The following is a 24,467-nucleotide window of genomic DNA, read 5'->3' as shown; positions in this document are numbered from 1 at the left end:
GAATAATATAGTAAGGAAATGAGGGGCTCGTTGGGGAAATACAGAAAGATAAGTCGGCAGTCTACAACGCCAAAGGAGGCATAGGGGTGTGGTTAGGCTCCTTTTTTAGTACGGTAATTGAAGTTAATATATATATTTTATAATATACGGAAGAAAGAAAGAAAGAAAAACACGCACCCAGAGTGGGGACCGAACCCACGCCTTTCGATTAGATCTCGAATGCCTTACCAATTCGGCTATCTGGGCGACTGTGTTCTCCTTCACTTTCTTGGCTATTTATATTTACTAGAAGTGTATCTGACACTTGGGGGTGGTAGCCAGCGCCACTCAGACTACACGGGGAGAAGGGTACCTTCTTTTCAACCCCCGGGGCATGACTCGAACGTCTACAGCCTGTCATGAGCGGGTAACTGGCGGGAAGCCCTCTTATGCCACCTAGGCATCAAGGCTGCCAGAATCGAGACCCTCTCTAGGCTTTCGCAGACTAATATAGTAAGGAAATGAGGGGCTCGTTGGGGAAATACAGAAAGATAAGTCGGCAGTCTACAACGCCAAAGGAGGCATAGGGGTGTGGTTAGGCTCTTTTTTTTTAGTACGGTAATTGAAGTTAATACTTTTTTTTAATATACGGAACAAAGAAAGAAAGAAAAACACGCGCCCAGAGTGGTGACCGAACCCACGCCTTTCGATTAGATCTCGAATGCCTTACCAATTCGGCTATCTGGGCGACTGTGTTCTCCTTCACTTTCTTGGCTATTTATATTTACTAGAAGTGTATCTGACGCTTGAGGGTGGTAGCCAGCGCCCCTCAGACTACACGAGGGAGAAGGGGACCTTCTTTTCAACCCCCGGGGCGTGACTCGAACGTCTACAGCCTGTCATGAGCGGGTAACAGGCGGGAAGCCCTCTTATGCCAACTAGGCATCAAGGCTGCCAGAATCGAGACCCTCTCTAGGCTTTCGCAGAATAATATAGTAAGGAAATGAGGGGCTCGTTGGGGAAATACAGAAAGATAAGTCGGCAGTCTACAACGCCAAAGGAGGCATAGGGGTGTGGTTAGGCTCTTTTTTTTAGTACGGTAATTGAAGTTAATATTTTTTAATGTATGGAAGAAAGAAAGAAAGAAAAACACGCGCCCAGAGTGGGGACCGAACCCACGCCTTTCGATAAGATCTCGAATGCCTTACCAATTCGGCTATCTGGGCGACTGTGTTCTCCTTCACTTTCTTGGCTATTTATATTTACTAGAAGTGTATCTGACGCTTGAGGGTAGTAGCCAGCGCCATTCAGACTACACGGGGAGAAGGGGCCCTTCTTTTCAACCCCCGGGGCGTGACTCGAACATCTACAGCCTGTCATGAGCGGGTAACTGGCGAAAAGCCCTCTTATGCCACCCAGGCATCAAGGCTGCCAGAATCGAGACCCTCGCTAGGCTTTCGCAGAATAATATAGTAAGGAAATGAGGGGCTCGTTGGGGAAATACAGAAAGATAAGTCGGCAGTCTACAACGCCAAAGGAGGCATAGGGGTGTGGTTAGGCTCCTTTTTTAGTACGGTAATTGAAGTTAATATATATATTTTATAATATACGGAAGAAAGAAAGAAAGAAAAACACGCACCCAGAGTGGGGACCGAACCCACGCCTTTCGATTAGATCTCGAATGCCTTACCAATTCGGCTATCTGGGCGACTGTGTTCTCCTTCACTTTCTTGGCTATTTATATTTACTAGAAGTGTATCTGACACTTGGGGGTGGTAGCCAGCGCCACTCAGACTACACGGGGAGAAGGGTACCTTCTTTTCAACCCCCGGGGCATGACTCGAACGTCTACAGCCTGTCATGAGCGGGTAACTGGCGGGAAGCCCTCTTATGCCACCTAGGCATCAAGGCCGCCAGAATCGAGACCCTCTCTAGGCTTTCGCAGACTAATATAGTAAGGAAATGAGGGGCTCGTTGGGGAAATACAGAAAGATAAGTCGGCAGTCTACAACGCCAAAGGAGGCATAGGGGTGTGGTTAGGCTCTTTTTTTTAGTACGGTAATTGAAGTTAATACTTTTTTAATATACGGAACAAAGAACGAAAGAAAAACACGCGCCCAGAGTGGTGACCGAACCCACGCCTTTCGATTAGATCTCGAATGCCTTACCAATTCGGCTATCTGGGCAACTGTGTTCTCCTTCACGTTCTTGGCTATTTATATTTACTAGAAGTGTATCTGACGCTTGAGGGTGGTAGCCAGCGCCACTCAGACTACACGAGGGAGAACGGGACCTTCTTTTCAACCCCCGGGGCGTGACTCGAACGTCTACAGCCTGTCATGAGCGGGTAACAGGCGGGAAGCCCTCTTATGCCAACTAGGCATCAAGGCTGCCAGAATCGAGACCCTCTCTAGGCTTTCGCAGAATAATATAGTAAGGAAATGAGGGGCTCGTTGGGGAAATACAGAAAGATAAGTCGGCAGTCTACAACGCCAAAGGAGGCATAGGGGTGTGGTTAGGCTCTTTTTTTTTAGTACGGTATTTAAGTTAATACTTTTTTTAATATACGGAACAAAGAAAGAAAGAAAAACACGCGCCCAGAGTGGGGACCGAACCCACGCCTTTCGATTAGATCTCGAATGCCTTACCAATTAGGCTATCAGGGCGACTGTGTTCTCCTTCACTTTCTTGGCTATTTATATTTACTAGAAGTGTATCTGACGCTTGAGGGTGGTAGCCAGCGCCACTAAGACTACACGGGGAGAAGGGGACCTTCTTTTCAACCCCCGGGGCGTGACTCGAACGTCTACAGCCTGTCATGAGCGTATAACTGGCGGGAAGCCCTCTTATGCCACCTAGGCATCAAGGCTGGCAGAATCGAGACCCTCGCTATGTTTTCGCTAAATAATATAGTAAGGAAATGAGGGGCTCGTTGTGGAAATATAGAAAGATTAGTCGGCAGTCTACAACGCCAAATGAGGCATAGGGGTGTGGTTAGGCTCTTTTTTTTAGTACGGTAATTGAAGTTAATATTTTTTTTAATATGCGGAAGAAAGAAAGAAAGAAAAACGCGCACAGAACGGGGACCGAACCCACACTTTTCGATTAGATCTCGAATGCCTTAACAATTCGGATATCTGGGCGACTGTGTTCTCCTTCACTTTCTTGGCTATTTATAATTACTAGAAGTGTATCTGACGCTTGAGGGTGGTAGCCAGCGCCACTCAGACTACACGGGGAGAAGGGGACCTTCTCTTCAACCCCCGGGGCGTGACTCGAACGTCTACAGCCTGTCATGAGCGGGTAACTGGCGGGAAGCCCTCTAAGGCCACCTTGGCATTAAGGTTGCCAGAATCGAGACCCTCGCTAGGCTTTCGCAGAATAATATAGTAAGGAAATGAGGGGCTCGTTGGGGAAATAAAGAAAGATAAGTCGGCAGTCTACAACGCCAAAGGAGGCATAGGGGTGTGGTTAGGCTCTTTTTTTTAGTACGGTAATTGAAGTTAATATTTTTTTAATATACGGAAGAAAGAAAGAAAGAAAAACACGCGCCCAGAGTGGGGACCGAACCCACGCCTTTCGATTAGATCTCGAATGCCTTACCAATTCGGCTATCTGGGCGACTGTGTTCTCCTTCACTTTCTTGGCTATTTATATTTACTAGAAGTGTATCTGCCGCTTGAGGGTGGTAGCCAGCGCCACTGAGACTACACGGGAAGAAGGGGACCTTCTTTTCAACCCCCGGGGCGTGACTCGAACGCCAACAGCCTGTCATGAGCAGGTAACTGGCGGGAAGCCCTCTTATGCCACCTAGGCATCAAGGCTGCCAGAATCGAGACCCTCGCTAGGCTTTCGCAGAATAATATAGTAAGGAAATGAGGGGCTCGCTGGGGAAATACAGAAAGATAAGTCGGCAGTCTACAACGCCAAAGGAGGCATAGGGGTGTGGTTAGGCTCTTTTTTTTAGTACGGTATTTAAGTTAATACTTTTTTTAATATACGGAACAAAGAAAGAAAGAAAAACACGCGCCCAGAGTGGGGACCGAACCCACGCCTTTCGATTAGATCTCGAATGCCTTACCAATTAGGCTATCAGGGCGACTGTGTTCTCCTTCACTTTCTTGGCTATTTATATTTACTAGAAGTGTATCTGACGCTTGAGGGTTGTAGCCAGCGCCACTAAGACTACACGGGGAGAAGGGGACCTTCTTTTCAACCCCCGGGGCGTGACTCGAACGTCTACAGCCTGTCATGAGCGTATAACTGGCGGGAAGCCCTCTTATGCCACCTAGGCATCAAGGCTGGCAGAATCGAGACCCTCGCTAGGTTTTCGCTAAATAATATAGTAAGGAAATGAGGGGCTGGTTGTGGAAATATAGAAAGATTAGTCGGCAGTCTACAACGCCAAATGAGGCATAGGGGTGTGGTTAGGCTCTTTTTTTTGGTACGGTAATTGAAGTTAATATATTTTTTTTATACGGAAGAAAGAAAGAAAAACACGCGCCCAGAGTGGGGTCCGAACCCACGCCTTTCGATTAGATCTCGAATGCCTTACCAATTCGGCTATCTGGGCGACTGTGTTCTCCTTCACTTTCTTGGCTATTTATATTTACTAGAAGTGTATCTGACGCTTGAGGGTGGTAGCCAGCGCCACTCAGACTACACGAGGGAGAAGGGGACCTTCTTTTTAACCCCCGGGGTGTGACTCGAACGTCTACAGCCTGTCATGATCGGGTAACTGGCGGGAAGCCCTCTTATGCCACCTAGGCATCAAGGCTGCCAGAATCGAGACCCTCGCTAGGCTTTCGCAGAATAATATAGTAAGGAAATGAGGGGCTCGTTGGGGAAATACAGAAAGATAAGTCGGCAGTCTACAACGCCAAAGGAGGCATAGGGGTGTGGTTAGGCTTTTTTTAACACGGTAATTGAAGTTAATATTTTTTTTTAATATACGGAAGAAAGAAAGAAAGAAACACACGCGCCCAGAGTGGGGACCGAACCCACGCCTTTCGATTAGATCTCGAATGCCTTACCAATTCGGCTAACTGGGCGACTGTGTTCTCCTTCACTTTCTTGGCTATTTATATTTACTAGAAGTGTATCTGACGCTTTAGGGTGGTAGCCAGCGCCACTAAGACTACACGAGGAGAAGGGACCTTCTTTTCAACCCCCGGGGCGTGACTCGAACGTCTACAGCCTGTCATGAGCGGGTAACTGGCGGGAAGCCCTGTTATGCCACTTAGGCATCAAGGCTGCCAGAATCGAGACCCTCGCTAGGCTTTCGCAGAATAATATAGTAAGGAAATAAAGGGCTCGTTGGGGAAATACAGAAAGATAGGTCGGCAGTCTACAATGCCAAAGGTGGCATAGGGGTGTGGTTAGGCTTTTTTTTTAGTACGGTAATTGAAGTTAATAATTTTTTTAATATACGGAAGAAAGAAAGAAAGAAAAACACGCGCCCAGAGTGGGGACCGAACCCACGCCTTTCGATTAGATCTCGAATGCCTTAACAATTCGGATATCTGGGCGACTGTGTTCTCCTTCACTTTCCTGGCTATTTATATTTACTAGAAGTGTATCTGACGCTTGAGGGTGGTAGCCAGCGCCACTCAGACTACACGGGGAGAAGGGGACCTTCTTTTCAACCCCCGGGGCGTGACTCGAACGTCTACAGCCTGTCATGAGCGGGTAACTGGCGGGAAGCCCTCTTATGCTACCTTGGCATCAAGGCTGCCAGAATCGAGACCCTCGCTAGGCTTTCGCAGAATAATATAGTAAGAAAATGAGGGGCTCGTTGGGGAAATACAGAAAGATAAGTCGGCAGTCTACAACGCCAAAGGAGGCATAGGGGTGTGGTTAGGCTCTTTTTTTTAGTACGGTAATTGAAGTTAATATTTTTTTTAATATACGGAAGAAAGAAAGAAAGAAAAACACGCGCCCAGACTGGGGACCGAACCCACGCCTTTCGATTAGATCTCGAATGCCTTACCAATTCGGCTATCTGGGCGACTGTGTTCTCCTTCACTTTCTTGGCTATTTATATTTACTAGAAGTGTATCTGACTCTTGAGGGTGGTAGCCAGCGCCACTCAGACTACACGGGGAGAAGGGGACCTTCTTTTCAACCCCCGGGGCGTGAATCGAACGTCTACAGCCTGTCATGAGCGGGTAACTGGCGGGAAGCCCTCTTATGCCACCTAGGCATCAAGGCTGCCAGAATCGAGACCCTCGCTAGGCTTTCGCAGAATAATATAGTAAGGAAATGAGGGGCTCGTTGGGGAAATACAGAAAGATAAGTCGGCAGTCTACAATGCCAAAGGAGGCATAGGGGTGTGGTTAGGCTCTTTTTTTTTAGTACGGTAATTGAAGTTAATATTTTTTTAATGTATGGAAGAAAGAAAGAAAGAAAAACACGCGCCCAGAGTGGGGACCGAACCCACGCCTTTCGATAAGATCTCGAATGCCTTACCAATTCGGCTATCTGGGCGACTGTGTTCTCCTTCACTTTCTTGGCTATTTATATTTACTAGAAGTGTATCTGACGCTTGAGGGTAGTAGCCAGCGCCATTCAGACTACACGGGGAGAAGGGGACCTTCTTTTCAACCCCCCGGGCGTGACTCGAACGTCTACAGCCTGTCATGAGCGGGTAACTGGCGAAAAGCCCTCTTATGCCACCTAGGCATCAAGGCTGCCAGAATCGAGACCCTCGCTAGGCTTTCAAAGAATAATATAGTAAGGAAATGAGGGGCTCGTTGGGGAAATAAAGAAAGATAAGTCGGCAGTCTACAACGCCAAAGGAGGCATAGGGGTGTGGTTAGGCTCTTTTTTTTAGTACGGTAATTGAAGTTAATATTTTTTTAATATACGGAAGAAAGAAAGAAAGAAAAACACGCGCCCATAGTGGGGACCGAACCCACGCCTTTCGATTAGATCTCGAATGCCTTACCAATTCGGCTATCTGGGCGACTGTGTTCTCCTTCACTTTCCTGGCTATTTATATTTACTAGAAGTGTATCTGACGCTTGAGGGTGGTAGCCAGCGCCACTCAGACTACACGGGAAGAAGGGGACCTTCTTTTTAACCCCCGGGGCGTGACTCGAACGCCTACAGCCTGTCATGAGCGGGTAACTGGCGGGAAGCCCTCTTATGCCACCTAGGCATCAAGGCTGCCAGAATCGAGACCCTCGCTAGGCTTTCGCAGAATAATATAGTAAGGAAATGAGGGGCTCGTTGGGGAAATACAGAAAGATAAGTCGGCAGTCTACAACGCCAAAGGAGGCATAGGGGTGTGGTTAGGCTCCTTTTTTAGTACGGTAATTGAAGTTATTATATATATTTTTAATATACGGAAGAAAGAAATAAAGAAAAACACGCACCCAGAGTGGGGACCGAACCCACGCCTTTCGATTAGATCTCGAATGCCTTACCAATTCGGCTATCTAGGCGACTGGGTTCTCCTTCACTTTCTTGGCTATTTATATTTACTAGAAGTGTATCTGACACTTGGGGGTGGTAGCCAGCGCCACTCAGACTACACGGGGAGAAGGGGACCTTCTTTTCAACCCTCGGGGCATGACTCGAACGTCTACAGCCTGTCATGAGTGGGTAACTGGCGGGAAGCTATCTTATGCCACCTAGGCATCAAGGCTGCCAGAATCGAGACCCTCTCTAGGCTTTCGCAGAATAATATAGTAAGGAAATGAGGGGCTCGTTGGGGAAATACAGAAAGATAAGTCGGCAGTCTACAACGCCAAAGGAGGCATAGGGGTGTGGTTAGGCTCTTTTTTTTTAGTACGGTAATTGAAGTTAATACTTTTTTTTAATATACGGAACAAAGAAAGAAAGAAAAACACGCGCCCAGAGTGGGGACCGAACCCACGCCTTTCGATTAGATCTCGAATGCCTTACCAATTCGGCTATCTGGGCGACTGTGTTCTCCTTCACTTTCTTGGCTATTTATATTTACTAGAAGTGTATCTGACGCTTGAGGGTGGTAGCCAGCGCCACTAAGACTACACGGGGAGAAGGGGACCTTCTTTTCAACCCCCGGGGCGTGACTCGAACGTCTACAGCCTGTCATGAGTGTATAACTGGCGGGAAGCCCTCTTATGCCACCTAGGCATCAAGGCTGGCAGAATCGAGACCCTCGCTAGGTTTTCGCTAAATAATATAGTAAGGAAATGAGGGGCTCGTTGTGGAAATATAGAAAGATTTGTCGGCAGTCTACAACGCCAAAGGAGGCATAGGGGTGTGGTTAGGCTCTTTTTTTTAGTACGGTAATTGAAGTTAATATTTTTTTTTAATATACGGAAGAAAGAAAGAAAGAAAAACGCGCCCAGAACGGGGACCGAACCCACGCCTTTCGATTAGATCTCGAATGCCTTACCAATTCGGCTATCTGGGCGACTGTGTTCTCCTTCACTTTCTTGGCTATTTATATTTACTAGAAGTGTATCTGACGCTTGAGGGTGGTAGCCAGCGCCACTCAGACTACACGGGGAGAAGGGAACCTTCTTTTCAACTTCCGGGGCATGACTCGAACGTCTACTGCCTGTCATGAGCGGGTAACTGGCGGGAAGCCCTCTTATGCCACCTAGGCATCAAGGCTGCCAGAATCGAGACCCTCTCTAGGCTTTCGCAGAATAATATAGTAAGGAAATGAGGGGCTCGTTGGGGAAATACAGAAAGATAAGTCGGCAGTCTACAACGCCAAAGGAGGCATAGGGGTGTGGTTAGGCTCTTTTTTTTTAGTACGGTAATTGAAGTTAATACTTTTTTTTAATATACGGAACAAAGAAAGAAAGAAAAACACGTGCCCAGAGTGGGGACCGAACCCACGCCTTTCGATTAGATCTCGAATGCCTTACCAATTCGGCTATCTGGGCAACTGTGTTCTCCTTCACTTTCTTGGCTATTTATATTAACTAGAAGTGTATCTGACACTTGGGGGTGGTAGCCAGCGCCACTCAGACTACACTGGGAGAAGGGAACCTTCTTTTCAACCCCCGGGGCATGACTCGAACGTCTACAGCCTGTCATGCGCGGGTAACTGGCGGGAAGCCCTCTTATGCCACCTAGGCATCAAGGCTGCCAGAATCGAGACCCTCTCTAGGCTTTCGCAGAATAATATAGTAAGGAAATGAGGGGCTCGTTGGGGAAATACAGAAAGATAAGTCGGCAGTCTACAACGCCAAAGGAGGCATAGGGGTGTGGTTAGGCTCTTTTTTTTTAGTACGGTATTTAAGTTAATACTTTTTTTTAATATACGGAACAAAGAAAGAAAGAAAAACACGCGCCCAGAGTGGGGACCGAACCCACGCCTTTCGATTAGATCTCGAATGCCTTACCAATTAGGCTATCAGGGCGACTGTGTTCTCCTTCACTTTCTTGGCTATTTATATTTACTAGAAGTGTATCTGACGCTTGAGGGTGGTAGCCAGCGCCACTAAGACTACACGGGGAGAAGGGGACCTTCTTTTCAACCCCCGGGGTGTGACTCGAAGGTCTACAGCCTGTCATGAGCGTATAACTGGCGGGAAGCCCTCTTATGCCACCTAGGCATCAAGGCTGGCAGAATCGAGACCCTCGCTAGGTTTTCGCTAAATAATATAGTAAGGAAATGAGGGGCTCGTTGTGGAAATATAGAAAGATTAGTCGGCAGTCTACAACGCCAAATGAGGCATAGGGGTGTGGTTAGGCTCTTTTTTTTAGTACGGTAATTGAAGTTAATATTTTTTTAATATACGGAAGAAAGAAAGAAAGAAAAACACGCGCCCAGACTGGGGACCGAACCCACGCCTTTCGATTAGATCACGAATGCCTTACCAATTCGGCTATCTGGGCTACTGTGTTCTCCTTCACTTTCTTGGCTATTTATATTTACTAGAAGTCTATCTGACGCTTGAGGGTGGTAGCCAGCGCCACTCAGACTACACGGGGAGAAGGGGACCTTCTTTTCAACCCCCGGGGCGTGAATCGAACGTCTACAGCCTGTCATGAGCGGGTAACTGGCGGGAAGCCCTCTTATGCCACCTAGGCATCAAGGCTGCCAGAATCGAGACCCTTGCTAGGCTTTCGCAGAATAATATAGTAAGGAAATGAGGGGCTCGTTGGGGAAATACAGAAAGATAAGTCGGCATTCTACAATGCCAAAGGAGGCATAGGGGTGTGGTTAGGCTCTTTTTTTTAGTACGGTAATTGAAGTTAATATTTTTTAATGTATGGAAGAAAGAAAGAAAGAAAAACACGCGCCCAGAGTGGGGACCGAACCCACGCCTTTCGATAAGATCTCGAATGCCTTACCAATTCGGCTATCTGGGCGACTGTGTTCTCCTTCACTTTCTTGGCTATTTATATTTACTAGAAGTGTATCTCACGCTTGAGGGTAGTAGCCAGCGCCATTCAGACTACACGGGAAGAAGGGGACCTTCTTTTTAACCCCCGGGGCGTGACTCGAACGCCTACAGCCTGTCATGAGCGGGTAACTGGCGGGAAGCCCTCTTATGCCACCTAGGCATCAAGGCTGCCAGAATCGAGACCCTCGCTAGGCTTTCGCAGAATAATATAGTAAGGAAATGAGGGGCTCGTTGGGGAAATACAGAAAGATAAGTCGGCAGTCTACAACGCCAAAGGAGGCATAGGGGTGTGGTTAGGCTCCTTTTTTAGTACGGTAATTGAAGTTATTATATATATTTTTAATATACGGAAGAAAGAAATAAAGAAAAACACGCACCCAGAGTGGGGACCGAACCCACGCCTTTCGATTAGATCTCGAATGCCTTACCAATTCGGCTATCTAGGCGACTGGGTTCTCCTTCACTTTCTTGGCTATTTATATTTACTAGAAGTGTATCTGACACTTGGGGGTGGTAGCCAGCGCCACTCAGACTACACGGGGAGAAGGGGACCTTCTTTTCAACCCTCGGGGCATGACTCGAACGTCTACAGCCTGTCATGAGTGGGTAACTGGCGGGAAGCTATCTTATGCCACCTAGGCATCAAGGCTGCCAGAATCGAGACCCTCTCTAGGCTTTCGCAGAATAATATAGTAAGGAAATGAGGGGCTCGTTGGGGAAATACAGAAAGATAAGTCGGCAGTCTACAACGCCAAAGGAGGCATAGGGGTGTGGTTAGGCTCTTTTTTTTTAGTACGGTAATTGAAGTTAATACTTTTTTTTAATATACGGAACAAAGAAAGAAAGAAAAACACGCGCCCAGAGTGGGGACCGAACCCACGCCTTTCGATTAGATCTCGAATGCCTTACCAATTCGGCTATCTGGGCGACTGTGTTCTCCTTCACTTTCTTGGCTATTTATATTTACTAGAAGTGTATCTGACGCTTGAGGGTGGTAGCCAGCGCCACTAAGACTACACGGGGAGAAGGGGACCTTCTTTTCAACCCCCGGGGCGTGACTCGAACGTCTACAGCCTGTCATGAGTGTATAACTGGCGGGAAGCCCTCTTATGCCACCTAGGCATCAAGGCTGGCAGAATCGAGACCCTCGCTAGGTTTTCGCTAAATAATATAGTAAGGAAATGAGGGGCTCGTTGTGGAAATATAGAAAGATTTGTCGGCAGTCTACAACGCCAAAGGAGGCATAGGGGTGTGGTTAGGCTCTTTTTTTTAGTACGGTAATTGAAGTTAATATTTTTTTTTAATATACGGAAGAAAGAAAGAAAGAAAAACGCGCCCAGAACGGGGACCGAACCCACGCCTTTCGATTAGATCTCGAATGCCTTACCAATTCGGCTATCTGGGCGACTGTGTTCTCCTTCACTTTCTTGGCTATTTATATTTACTAGAAGTGTATCTGACGCTTGAGGGTGGTAGCCAGCGCCACTCAGACTACACGGGGAGAAGGGAACCTTCTTTTCAACTTCCGGGGCATGACTCGAACGTCTACTGCCTGTCATGAGCGGGTAACTGGCGGGAAGCCCTCTTATGCCACCTAGGCATCAAGGCTGCCAGAATCGAGACCCTCTCTAGGCTTTCGCAGAATAATATAGTAAGGAAATGAGGGGCTCGTTGGGGAAATACAGAAAGATAAGTCGGCAGTCTACAACGCCAAAGGAGGCATAGGGGTGTGGTTAGGCTCTTTTTTTTTAGTACGGTAATTGAAGTTAATACTTTTTTTTAATATACGGAACAAAGAAAGAAAGAAAAACACGCGCCCAGAGTGGGGACCGAACCCACGCCTTTCGATTAGATCTCGAATGCCTTACCAATTCGGCTATCTGGGCAACTGTGTTCTCCTTCACTTTCTTGGCTATTTATATTAACTAGAAGTGTATCTGACACTTGGGGGTGGTAGCCAGCGCCACTCAGACTACACTGGGAGAAGGGAACCTTCTTTTCAACCCCCGGGGCATGACTCGAACGTCTACAGCCTGTCATGCGCGGGTAACTGGCGGGAAGCCCTCTTATGCCACCTAGGCATCAAGGCTGCCAGAATCGAGACCCTCTCTAGGCTTTCGCAGAATAATATAGTAAGGAAATGAGGGGCTCGTTGGGGAAATACAGAAAGATAAGTCGGCAGTCTACAACGCCAAAGGAGGCATAGGGGTGTGGTTAGGCTCTTTTTTTTTAGTACGGTATTTAAGTTAATACTTTTTTTTAATATACGGAACAAAGAAAGAAAGAAAAACACGCGCCCAGAGTGGGGACCGAACCCACGCCTTTCGATTAGATCTCGAATGCCTTACCAATTAGGCTATCAGGGCGACTGTGTTCTCCTTCACTTTCTTGGCTATTTATATTTACTAGAAGTGTATCTGACGCTTGAGGGTGGTAGCCAGCGCCACTAAGACTACACGGGGAGAAGGGGACCTTCTTTTCAACCCCCGGGGTGTGACTCAAAGGTCTACAGCCTGTCATGAGCGTATAACTGGCGGGAAGCCCTCTTATGCCACCTAGGCATCAAGGCTGGCAGAATCGAGACCCTCGCTAGGTTTTCGCTAAATAATATAGTAAGGAAATGAGGGGCTCGTTGTGGAAATATAGAAAGATTAGTCGGCAGTCTACAACGCCAAATGAGGCATAGGGGTGTGGTTAGGCTCTTTTTTTTAGTACGGTAATTGAAGTTAATATTTTTTTAATATACGGAAGAAAGAAAGAAAGAAAAACACGCGCCCAGACTGGGGACCGAACCCACGCCTTTCGATTAGATCACGAATGCCTTACCAATTCGGCTATCTGGGCGACTGTGTTCTCCTTCACTTTCTTGGCTATTTATATTTACTAGAAGTCTATCTGACGCTTGAGGGTGGTAGCCAGCGCCACTCAGACTACACGGGGAGAAGGGGACCTTCTTTTCAACCCCCGGGGCGTGAATCGAACGTCTACAGCCTGTCATGAGCGGGTAACTGGCGGGAAGCCCTCTTATGCCACCTAGGCATCAAGGCTGCCAGAATCGAGACCCTTGCTAGGCTTTCGCAGAATAATATAGTAAGGAAATGAGGGGCTCGTTGGGGAAATACAGAAAGATAAGTCGGCATTCTACAATGCCAAAGGAGGCATAGGGGTGTGGTTAGGCTCTTTTTTTTAGTACGGTAATTGAAGTTAATATTTTTTAATGTATGGAAGAAAGAAAGAAAGAAAAACACGCGCCCAGAGTGGGGACCGAACCCACGCCTTTCGATAAGATCTCGAATGCCTTACCAATTCGGCTATCTGGGCGACTGTGTTCTCCTTCACTTTCTTGGCTATTTATATTTACTAGAAGTGTATCTCACGCTTGAGGGTAGTAGCCAGCGCCATTCAGACTACACGGGGAGAAGGGGCCCTTCTTTTCAACCCCCGGGGCGTGACTCGAACATCTACAGCCTGTCATGAGCGGGTAACTGGCGAAAAGCCCTCTTATGCCACCCAGGCATCAAGGCTGCCAGAATCGAGACCCTCGCTAGGCTTTCACAGAATAATATAGTAAGGAAATGAGGGGCTCGTTGGGGAAATAAAGAAAGATAAGTCGGCAGTCTACAACGCCAAAGGAGGCATAGGGGTGTGGTTAGGCTCTTTTTTTTAGTACGGTAATTGAAGTTAATATTTTTTTAATATACGGAAGAAAGAAAGAAAGAAAAACACGCGCCCAGAGTGGGGACCGAACCCACGCCTTTCGATTAGATCTCGAATGCCTTACCAATTCGGCTATCTGGGCGACTGTGTTCTCCTTCACTTTCTTGGCTATTTATATTTACTAGAAGTGTATCTGCCGCTTGAGGGTGGTAGCCAGCGCCACTCAGACTACACGGGAAGAAGGGGACCTTCTTTTCAACCCCCGGGGCGTGACTCGAATGCCTACAGCCTGTCATGAGCGGGTAACTGGCGGGAAGCCCTCTTATGCCACCTAGGCATCAAGGCTGCCAGAATCGAGACCCTCGCTAGGCTTTCGCAGAATAATATAGTAAGGAAATGAGGGGCTCGTTGGGGAAATACAGAAAGATAAGTCGGCAGTCTACAACGCCAAAGGAGGCATAGGGGTGTGGTTAGGCTCCTTTTTTAGTACGGTAATTGAAGTTAATATATATATTTTATAATATACGGAAGAAAGAAAGAAAGAAAAACACGCACCCAGAGTGGGGACCGAACCCACGCCTTTCGATTAGATCTCGAATGCCTTACCAATTCGGCTATCTGGGCGACTGTGTTCTCCTTCACTTTCTTGGCTATTTATATTTACTAGAAGTGTATCTGACACTTGGGGGTGGTAGCCAGCGCCACTCAGACTACACGGGGAGAAGGGTACCTTCTTTTCAACCCCCGGGGCATGACTCGAACGTCTACAGCCTGTCATGAGCGGGTAACTGGCGGGAAGCCCTCTTATGCCACCTAGGCATCAAGGCCGCCAGAATCGAGACCCTCTCTAGGCTTTCGCAGACTAATATAGTAAGGAAATGAGGGGCTCGTTGGGGAAATACAGAAAGATAAGTCGGCAGTCTACAACGCCAAAGGAGGCATAGGGGTGTGGTTAGGCTCTTTTTTTTAGTACGGTAATTGAAGTTAATACTTTTTTAATATACGGAACAAAGAACGAAAGAAAAACACGCGCCCAGAGTGGTGACCGAACCCACGCCTTTCGATTAGATCTCGAATGCCTTACCACTTCGGCTATCTGGGCGACTGTGTTCTCCTTCACTTTCTTGGCTATTTATATTTACTAGAAGTGTATCTGACGCTTGAGGGTGGTAGCCAGCGCCACTCAGACTACACGAGGGAGAACGGGACCTTCTTTTCAACCCCCGGGGCGTGACTCGAACGTCTACAGCCTGTCATGAGCGGGTAAAAGGCGGGAAGCCCTCTTATGCCAACTAGGCATCAAGGCTGCCAGAATCGAGACCCTCTCTAGGCTTTCGCAGAATAATATAGTAAGGAAATGAGGGGCTCGTTGGGGAAATACAGAAAGATAAGTCGGCAGTCTACAACGCCAAAGGAGGCATAGGGGTGTGGTTAGGCTCTTTTTTTTAGTACGGTATTTAAGTTTATACTTTTTTTAATATACGGAACAAAGAAAGAAAGAAAAACACGCGCCCAGAGTGGGGACCGAACCCACGCCTTTCGATTAGATCTCGAATGCCTTACCAATTAGGCTATCAGGGCGACTGTGTTCTCCTTCACTTTCTTGGCTATTTATATTTACTAGAAGTGTATCTGACGCTTGAGGGTGGTAGCCAGCGCCACTAAGACTACACGGGGAGAAGGGGACCTTCTTTTCAACCCCCGGGGCGTGACTCGAACGTCTACAGCCTGTCATGAGCGTATAACTGGCGGGAAGCCCTCTTATGCCACCTAGGCATCAAGGCTGGCAGAATCGAGACCCTCGCTATGTTTTCGCTAAATAATATAGTAAGGAAATGAGGGGCTCGTTGTGGAAATATAGAAAGATTAGTCGGCAGTCTACAACGCCAAATGAGGCATAGGGGTGTGGTTAGGCTCTTTTTTTTAGTACGGTAATTGAAGTTAATATTTTTTTAATATACGGAAGAAAGAAAGAAAGAAAAACACGCGCCCAGACTGGGGACCGAACCCACGCCTTTCGATTAGATCACGAATGCCTTACCAATTCGGCTATCTGGGCGACTGTGTTCTCCTTCACTTTCTTGGCTATTTATATTTACTAGAAGTCTATCTGACGCTTGAGGGTGGTAGCCAGCGCCACTCAGACTACACGGGGAGAAGGGGACCTTCTTTTCAACCCCCGGGGCGTGAATCGAACGTCTACAGCCTGTCATGAGCGGGTAACTGGCGGGAAGCCCTCTTATGCCACCTAGGCATCAAGGCTGCCAGAATCGAGACCCTTGCTAGGCTTTCGCAGAATAATATAGTAAGGAAATGAGGGGCTCGTTGGGGAAATACAGAAAGATAAGTCGGCATTCTACAATGCCAAAGGAGGCATAGGGGTGTGGTTAGGCTCTTTTTTTTAGTACGGTAATTGAAGTTAATATTTTTTAATGTATGGAAGAAAGAAAGAAAGAAAAACACGCGCCCAGAGTGGGGACCGAACCCACGCCTTTCGATAAGATCTCGAATGCCTTACCAATTCGGCTATCTGGGCGACTGTGTTCTCCTTCACTTTCTTGGCTATTTATATTTACTAGAAGTGTATCTGACGCTTGAGGGTAGTAGCCAGCGCCATTCAGACTACACGGGGAGAAGGGGCCCTTCTTTTCAACCCCCGGGGCGTGACTCGAACATCTACAGCCTGTCATGAGCGGGTAACTGGCGAAAAGCCCTCTTATGCCACCCAGGCATCAAGGCTGCCAGAATCGAGACCCTCGCTAGGCTTTCACAGAATAATATAGTAAGGAAATGAGGGGCTCGTTGGGGAAATAAAGAAAGATAAGTCGGCAGTCTACAATGCCAAAGGAGGCATAGGGGTGTGGTTAGGCTCTTTTTTTTAGTACGGTAATTGAAGTTAATATTTTTTTAATGTATGGAAGAAAGAAAGAAAGAAAAACACGCGCCCAGAGTGGGGACCGAACCCACGCCTTTCGATAAGATCTCGAATGCCTTACCAATTCGGCTATCTGGGCGACTGTGTTCTCCTTCACTTTCTTGGCTATTTATATTTACTAGAAGTGTATCTGACGCTTGAGGGTAGTAGCCAGCGCCATTCAGACTACACGGGGAGAAGGGGACCTTCTTTTCAACCCCCGGGGCGTGACTCGAACGCCTACAGCCTGTCATGAGCGGGTAACTGGCGGGAAGCCCTCTTATGCCACCTAGGCATCAAGGCTGCCAGAATCGAGACCCTCGCTAGGCTTTCGCAGAATAATATAGTAAGGAAATGAGGGGCTCGTTGGGGAAATACAGAAAGATAAGTCGGCAGTCTACAACGCCAAAGGAGGCATAGGGGTGTGGTTAGGCTCCTTTTTTAGTACGGTAATTGAAGTTAATATATATATTTTATAATATACGGAAGAAAGAAAGAAAGAAAAACACGCACCCAGAGTGGGGACCGAACCCACGCCTTTCGATTAGATCTCGAATGCCTTACCAATTCGGCTATCTGGGCGACTGTGTTCTCCTTCACTTTCTTGGCTATTTATATTTACTAGAAGTGTATCTGACACTTGGGGGTGGTAGCCAGCGCCACTCAGACTACACGGGGAGAAGGGTACCTTCTTTTCAACCCCCGGGGCATGACTCGAACGTCTACAGCCTGTCATGAGCGGGTAACTGGCGGGAAGCCCTCTTATGCCACCTAGGCATCAAGGCTGCCAGAATCGAGACCCTCTCTAGGCTTTCGCAGACTAATATAGTAAGGAAATGAGGGGCTCGTTGGGGAAATACAGAAAGATAAGTCGGCAGTCTACAACGCCAAAGGAGGCATAGGGGTGTGGTTAGGCTCTTTTTTTTTTAGTACGGTAATTGAAGTTAATACTTTTTTTTAATATACGGAACAAAGAAAGAAAGAAAAACACGCGCCCAGAGTGGTGACCGAACCCACGCCTTTCGATTAGATCTCGAATGCCTTACCAATTCGGCTATCTGGGCGACTGTGTTCTCCTTCACTTTCTTGGCTATTTATATTTACTAGAAGTGTATCTGACGCTTGAGGGTGGTAGCCAGCGCCCCTCAGACTACACGAGGGAGAAGGGGACCTTCTTTTCAACCCCCGGGGCGTGACTCGAACGTCTACAGCCTGTCATGAGCGGGTAACAGGCGGGAAGCCCTCTTATGCCAACTAGGCATCAAGGCTGCCAGAATCGAGACCCTTTTTAGGCTTTCGCAGAATAATATAGTAAGGAAATGAGGGGCTCGTTGGGGAAATACAGAAAGATAAGTCGGCAGTCTACAACGCCAAAGGAGGCATAGGGGTGTGGTTAGGCTCTTTTTTTTTAGTACGGTATTTAAGTTAATACTTTTTTTTAATATACGGAACAAAGAAAGAAAGAAAAACACGCGCCCAGAGTGGGGACTGAACCCACGCCTTTCGATTAGATCTCGAATGCCTTACCAATTAGGCTATCAGGGCGACTGTGTTCTCCTTCACTTTCTTGGCTATTTATATTTACTAGAAGTGTATCTGACGCTTGAGGGTGGTAGCCAGCGCCACTAAGACTACACGGGGAGAAGGGGACCTTCTTTTCAACCCCCGGGGTGTGACTCGAAGGTCTACAGCCTGTCATGAGCGTATAACTGGCGGGAAGCCCTCTTATGCCACCTAGGCATCAAGGCTGGCAGAATCGAGACCCTCGCTAGGTTTTCGCTAAATAATATAGTAAGGAAATGAGGGGCTCGTTGTGGAAATATAGAAAGATTATTCGGCAGTCTACAACGCCAAATGAGGCATAGGGGTGTGGTTAGGCTCTTTTTTTTAGTACGGTAATTGAAGTTAATATTTTTTTAATATACGGAAGAAAGAAAGAAAGAAAAACACGCGCCCAGACTGGGGACCGAACCCACGCATTTCGATTAGATCACGAATGCCTTACCAATTCGGCTATCTGGGCGACTGTGTTCTCCTTCACTTTCTTGGCTATTTATATTTACTAGAAGTCTATCTGACGCTTGAGGGTGGTAGCCAGCGCCACTCAGACTACACGGGGAGAAGGGGACCTTCTTTTCAACCCCCGGGGCGTGAATCGAACGTCTACAGCCTGTCATGAGCGGGTAACTGGCGGGAAGCCCTCTTATGCCACCTAGGCATCAAGGCTGCCAGAATCGAGACCCTTGCTAGGCTTTCGCAGAATAATATAGTAAGGAAATGAGGGGCTCGTTGGGGAAATACAGAAAGATAAGTCGGCATTCTACAATGCCAAAGGAGGCATAGGGGTGTGGTTAGGCTCTTTTTTTTAGTACGGTAATTGAAGTTAATATTTTTTAATGTATGGAAGAAAGAAAGAAAGAAAAACACGCGCCCAGAGTGGGGACCGAACCCACGCCTTTCGATAAGATCTCGAATGCCTTACCAATTCGGCTATCTGGGCGACTGTGTTCTCCTTCACTTTCTTGGCTATTTATATTTACTAGAAGTGTATCTGACGCTTGAGGGTAGTAGCCAGCGCCATTCAGACTACACGGGGAGAAGGGGCCCTTCTTTTCAACCCCCGGGGCGTGACTCGAACATCTACAGCCTGTCATGAGCGGGTAACTGGCGAAAAGCCCTCTTATGCCACCCAGGCATCAAGGCTGCCAGAATCGAGACCCTCGCTAGGCTTTCGCAGAATAATATAGTAAGGAAATGAGGGGCTCGTTGGGGAAATACAGAAAGATAAGTCGGCAGTCTACAACGCCAAAGGAGGCATAGGGGTGTGGTTAGGCTCCTTTTTTAGTACGGTAATTGAAGTTAATATATATATTTTATAATATACGGAAGAAAGAAAGAAAGAAAAACACGCACCCAGAGTGGGGACCGAACCCACGCCTTTCGATTAGATCTCGAATGCCTTACCAATTCGGCTATCTGGGCGACTGTGTTCTCCTTCACTTTCTTGGCTATTTATATTTACTAGAAGTGTATCTGACACTTGGGGGTGGTAGCCAGCGCCACTCAGACTACACGGGGAGAAGGGTACCTTCTTTTCAACCCCCGGGGCATGACTCGAACGTCTACAGCCTGTCATGAGCGGGTAACTGGCGGGAAGCCCTCTTATGCCACCTAGGCATCAAGGCCGCCAGAATCGAGACCCTCTCTAGGCTTTCGCAGACTAATATAGTAAGGAAATGAGGGGCTCGTTGGGGAAATACAGAAAGATAAGTCGGCAGTCTACAACGCCAAAGGAGGCATAGGGGTGTGGTTAGGCTCTTTTTTTTAGTACGGTAATTGAAGTTAATACTTTTTTAATATACGGAACAAAGAACGAAAGAAAAACACGCGCCCAGAGTGGTGACCGAACCCACGCCTTTCGATTAGATCTCGAATGCCTTACCAATTCGGCTATCTGGGCAACTGTGTTCTCCTTCACTTTCTTGGCTATTTATATTTACTAGAAGTGTATCTGACGCTTGAGGGTGGTAGCCAGCGCCACTCAGACTACACGAGGGAGAACGGGACCTTCTTTTCAACCCCCGGGGCGTGACTCGAACGTCTACAGCCTGTCATGAGCGGGTAACAGGCGGGAAGCCCTCTTATGCCAACTAGGCATCAAGGCTGCCAGAATCGAGACCCTCTCTAGGCTTTCGCAGAATAATATAGTAAGGAAATGAGGGGCTCGTTGGGGAAATACAGAAAGATAAGTCGGCAGTCTACAACGCCAAAGGAGGCATAGGGGTGTGGTTAGGCTCTTTTTTTTTAGTACGGTATTTAAGTTAATACTTTTTTTAATATACGGAACAAAGAAAGAAAGAAAAACACGCGCCCAGAGTGGGGACCGAACCCACGCCTTTCGATTAGATCTCGAATGCCTTACCAATTAGGCTATCAGGGCGACTGTGTTCTCCTTCACTTTCTTGGCTATTTATATTTACTAGAAGTGTATCTGACGCTTGAGGGTGGTAGCCAGCGCCACTAAGACTACACGGGGAGAAGGGGACCTTCTTTTCAACCCCCGGGGCGTGACTCGAACGTCTACAGCCTGTCATGAGCGTATAACTGGCGGGAAGCCCTCTTATGCCACCTAGGCATCAAGGCTGGCAGAATCGAGACCCTCGCTATGTTTTCGCTAAATAATATAGTAAGGAAATGAGGGGCTCGTTGTGGAAATATAGAAAGATTAGTCGGCAGTCTACAACGCCAAATGAGGCATAGGGGTGTGGTTAGGCTCTTTTTTTTAGTACGGTAATTGAAGTTAATATTTTTTTTAATATGCGGAAGAAAGAAAGAAAGAAAAACGCGCACAGAACGGGGACCGAACCCACACTTTTCGATTAGATCTCGAATGCCTTAACAATTCGGATATCTGGGCGACTGTGTTCTCCTTCACTTTCTTGGCTATTTATAATTACTAGAAGTGTATCTGACGCTTGAGGGTGGTAGCCAGCGCCACTCAGACTACACGGGGAGAAGGGGACCTTCTCTTCAACCCCCGGGGCGTGACTCGAACGTCTACAGCCTGTCATGAGCGGGTAACTGGCGGGAAGCCCTCTAAGGCCACCTTGGCATTAAGGTTGCCAGAATCGAGACCCTCGCTAGGCTTTCGCAGAATAATATAGTAAGGAAATGAGGGGCTCGTTGGGGAAATAAAGAAAGATAAGTCGGCAGTCTACAACGCCAAAGGAGGCATAGGGGTGTGGTTAGGCTCTTTTTTTTAGTACGGTAATTGAAGTTAATATTTTTTTAATATACGGAAGAAAGAAAGAAAGAAAAACACGCGCCCAGAGTGGGGACCGAACCCACGCCTTTCGATTAGATCTCGAATGCCTTACCAATTCGGCTATCTGGGCGACTGTGTTCTCCTTCACTTTCTTGGCTATTTATATTTACTAGAAGTGTATCTGCCGCTTGAGGGTGGTAGCCAGCGCCACTCAGACTACACGGGAAGAAGGGGACCTTCTTTTCAACCCCCGGGGCGTGACTCGAACGCCAACAGCCTGTCATGAGCAGGTAACTGGCGGGAAGCCCTCTTATGCCACCTAGGCATCAAGGCTGCCAGAATCGAGACCCTCGCTAGGCTTTCGCAGAATAATATAGTAAGGAAATGAGGGGCTCGCTGGGGAAATACAGAAAGATAAGTCGGCAGTCTACAACGCCAAAGGAGGCATAGGGGTGTGGTTAGGCTCTTTTTTTTAGTACGGTATTTAAGTTAATACTTTTTTTAATATACGGAACAAAGAAAGAAAGAAAAACACGCGCCCAGAGTGGGGACCGAACCCACGCCTTTCGATTAGATCTCGAATGCCTTACCAATTAGGCTATCAGGGCGACTGTGTTCTCCTTCACTTTCTTGGCTATTTATATTTACTAGAAGTGTATCTGACGCTTGAGGGTTGTAGCCAGCGCCACTAAGACTACACGGGGAGAAGGGGACCTTCTTTTCAACCCCCGGGGCGTGACTCGAACGTCTACAGCCTGTCATGAGCGTATAACTGGCGGGAAGCCCTCTTATGCCACCTAGGCATCAAGGCTGGCAGAATCGAGACCCTCGCTAGGTTTTCGCTAAATAATATAGTAAGGAAATGAGGGGCTGGTTGTGGAAATATAGAAAGATTAGTCGGCAGTCTACAACGCCAAATGAGGCATAGGGGTGTGGTTAGGCTCTTTTTTTTTAGTACGGTAATTGAAGTTAATATTTTTTTTTATAATGCGGAAGAAAGAAAGAAAGAAAAACGCGCACAGAACGGGGACCGAACCCACACCTTTCGATTAGATCTCGAATGCCTTAACAATTCGGATATCTGGGCGACTGTGTTCTCCTTCACTTTCTTGGCTATTTATAATTACTAGAAGTGTATCTGACGCTTGAGGGTGGTAGCCAGCGCCACTCAGACTACACGGGGAGAAGGGGACCTTCTCTTCAACCCCCGGGGCGTGACTCGAACGTCTACAGCCTGTCATTAGCGGGTAACTGGCGGGAAGCCCTCTTATGCCACCTTGGCATCAAGGTTGCCAGAATCGAGACCCTCGCTAGGCTTTCGCAGAATAATATAGTAAGGAAATGAGGGGCTCGTTGGGGAAATACAGAAAGATAAGTCGGCAGTCTACAACGCCAAAGGAGGCATAGGGGTGTGGTTAGGCTCTTTTTTTTAGTACGGTAATTGAAGTTAATATTTTTTTTTAATATAGGGAAGAAAGAAAGAAAGAAAAACACGCGCCCAGAGTGGGGACCGAACCCACGCCTTTCGATTACATCTCGAATGCCTTACCAATTCGGCTATCTGGGCGACTGTGTTCTCCTTCACTTTCTTGGCTATTTATATTTACTAGAAGTGTATCTGACGCTTGAGGGTGGTAGCCAGCGCCACTCAGACTACACGGGGAGAAGGGGACCTTCTTTTCAACCTCCGGGGCGTGACTCGAACGTCTACAGCCTGTCATGAGCGGGTAACTGGCGGGAACCCCTCTTATGCTACCTAGGCATCAAGGCTGCCAGGATCGAGACCCTCGCTAGGCTTTCGCGGAATAATATAGTAAGGAAATGAGGGGCTCGTTGGGGAAATACAGAAAGATAAGTCGGCAGTCTACAATGCCAAAGGAGGCATAGGGGTGTGGTTAGGCTCTTTTTTTTACGGTAATTGAAGTTAATATTTTTTTTAATATACGGAAGAAAGAAAGAAAGAAAAACACACGCCCAGAGTGGGGACTGAACCCACGCCTTTCGATTAGATGTCGAATGCCTTACCAATTCGGCTATCTGGGCGACTGTGTTCTCCTTCACTTTCTTGGCTATTTATATTAACTAGAAGTGTATCTGACGCTTGAGGGTGGTAGCCAGCGCCACTCAGACTACACGGGGAGAAGGGGACCTTCTTTTCAACCCCCGGGGCGTGACTGGAATGTCTACAGCCTATCATGAGCGGGTAACTGGCGGGAAGCCCTCTTATGCTACCTTGGCATCAAGGCTGCCAGAATCGAGACCCTCGCTAGGCTTTCGCAGAATAATATAGTAAGGAAATGAGGGGCTCGTTGGGAAAATACAGAAAGATAAGTCGGCAGTCTACAACGCCAAAGGAGGCATAGGGGTGTGGTTAGGCTCTTTTTTTTTAGTACGGTAATTGAAGTTAATATTTTTTTTTAATGTATGGAAGAAAGAAAGAAAGAAAAACACGCGCCCAGAGTGGGGACCGAACCCACACCATTCGATTAGATCTCGAATGCCTTACCAATTCGGCTATCTGGGCGACTGTGTTCTCCTTCACTTTGTTGGCTATTTATAATTACTAGAACTGTATCTGACGCTTGAGGGTGGTAGCCAGCGCCACTCAGACTACACGTGGAGAAGGGGACCTTCTCTTCAACCTCCGGGGCGTGACTCGAACGTCTAAAGCCTGTCATGAGCGGGTAACTGGCGGGAAGCCCTCTTATGCCACCTTGGCATCAAGGCTGCCACAATCGAGACCCTCGCTAGGCTTTCGCAGAATAATATAGTAAGGAAATGAGGGGCTCGTTGGGGA

General features: G+C 47.5%; 2 non-coding genes across 2 annotated transcripts; both read right to left on the bottom strand.

The window, feature by feature from the left end:
• Window positions 1-8,792: 8,792 nt before the first annotated feature.
• Trnar-ucu (transfer RNA arginine (anticodon UCU)) lies at window positions 8,793-8,864 on the bottom strand. The gene has a single exon. It is a non-coding gene; the product is annotated as a tRNA-Arg (tRNA).
• A 14,777-nt stretch (window positions 8,865-23,641) lies between these two features.
• On the bottom strand, window positions 23,642-23,713 carry Trnar-ucu (transfer RNA arginine (anticodon UCU)). The gene has a single exon. It is a non-coding gene; the product is annotated as a tRNA-Arg (tRNA).
• Between the last annotated feature and the right edge of the window lie 754 nt (window positions 23,714-24,467).

Source organism: Haemaphysalis longicornis, unplaced genomic scaffold (assembly GCF_048455015.1).
Source record: "Haemaphysalis longicornis isolate Haplotype H1 unplaced genomic scaffold, Haemaphysalis longicornis Haplotype H1 scaffold_11, whole genome shotgun sequence".
In the NCBI taxonomy this organism is placed as follows: Eukaryota; Metazoa; Arthropoda; class Arachnida; order Ixodida; family Ixodidae; genus Haemaphysalis; species Haemaphysalis longicornis.
The sequence above is the reverse complement of the archived record's forward strand: the minus strand, read 5'-3'. Positions and strand labels throughout refer to the sequence as shown.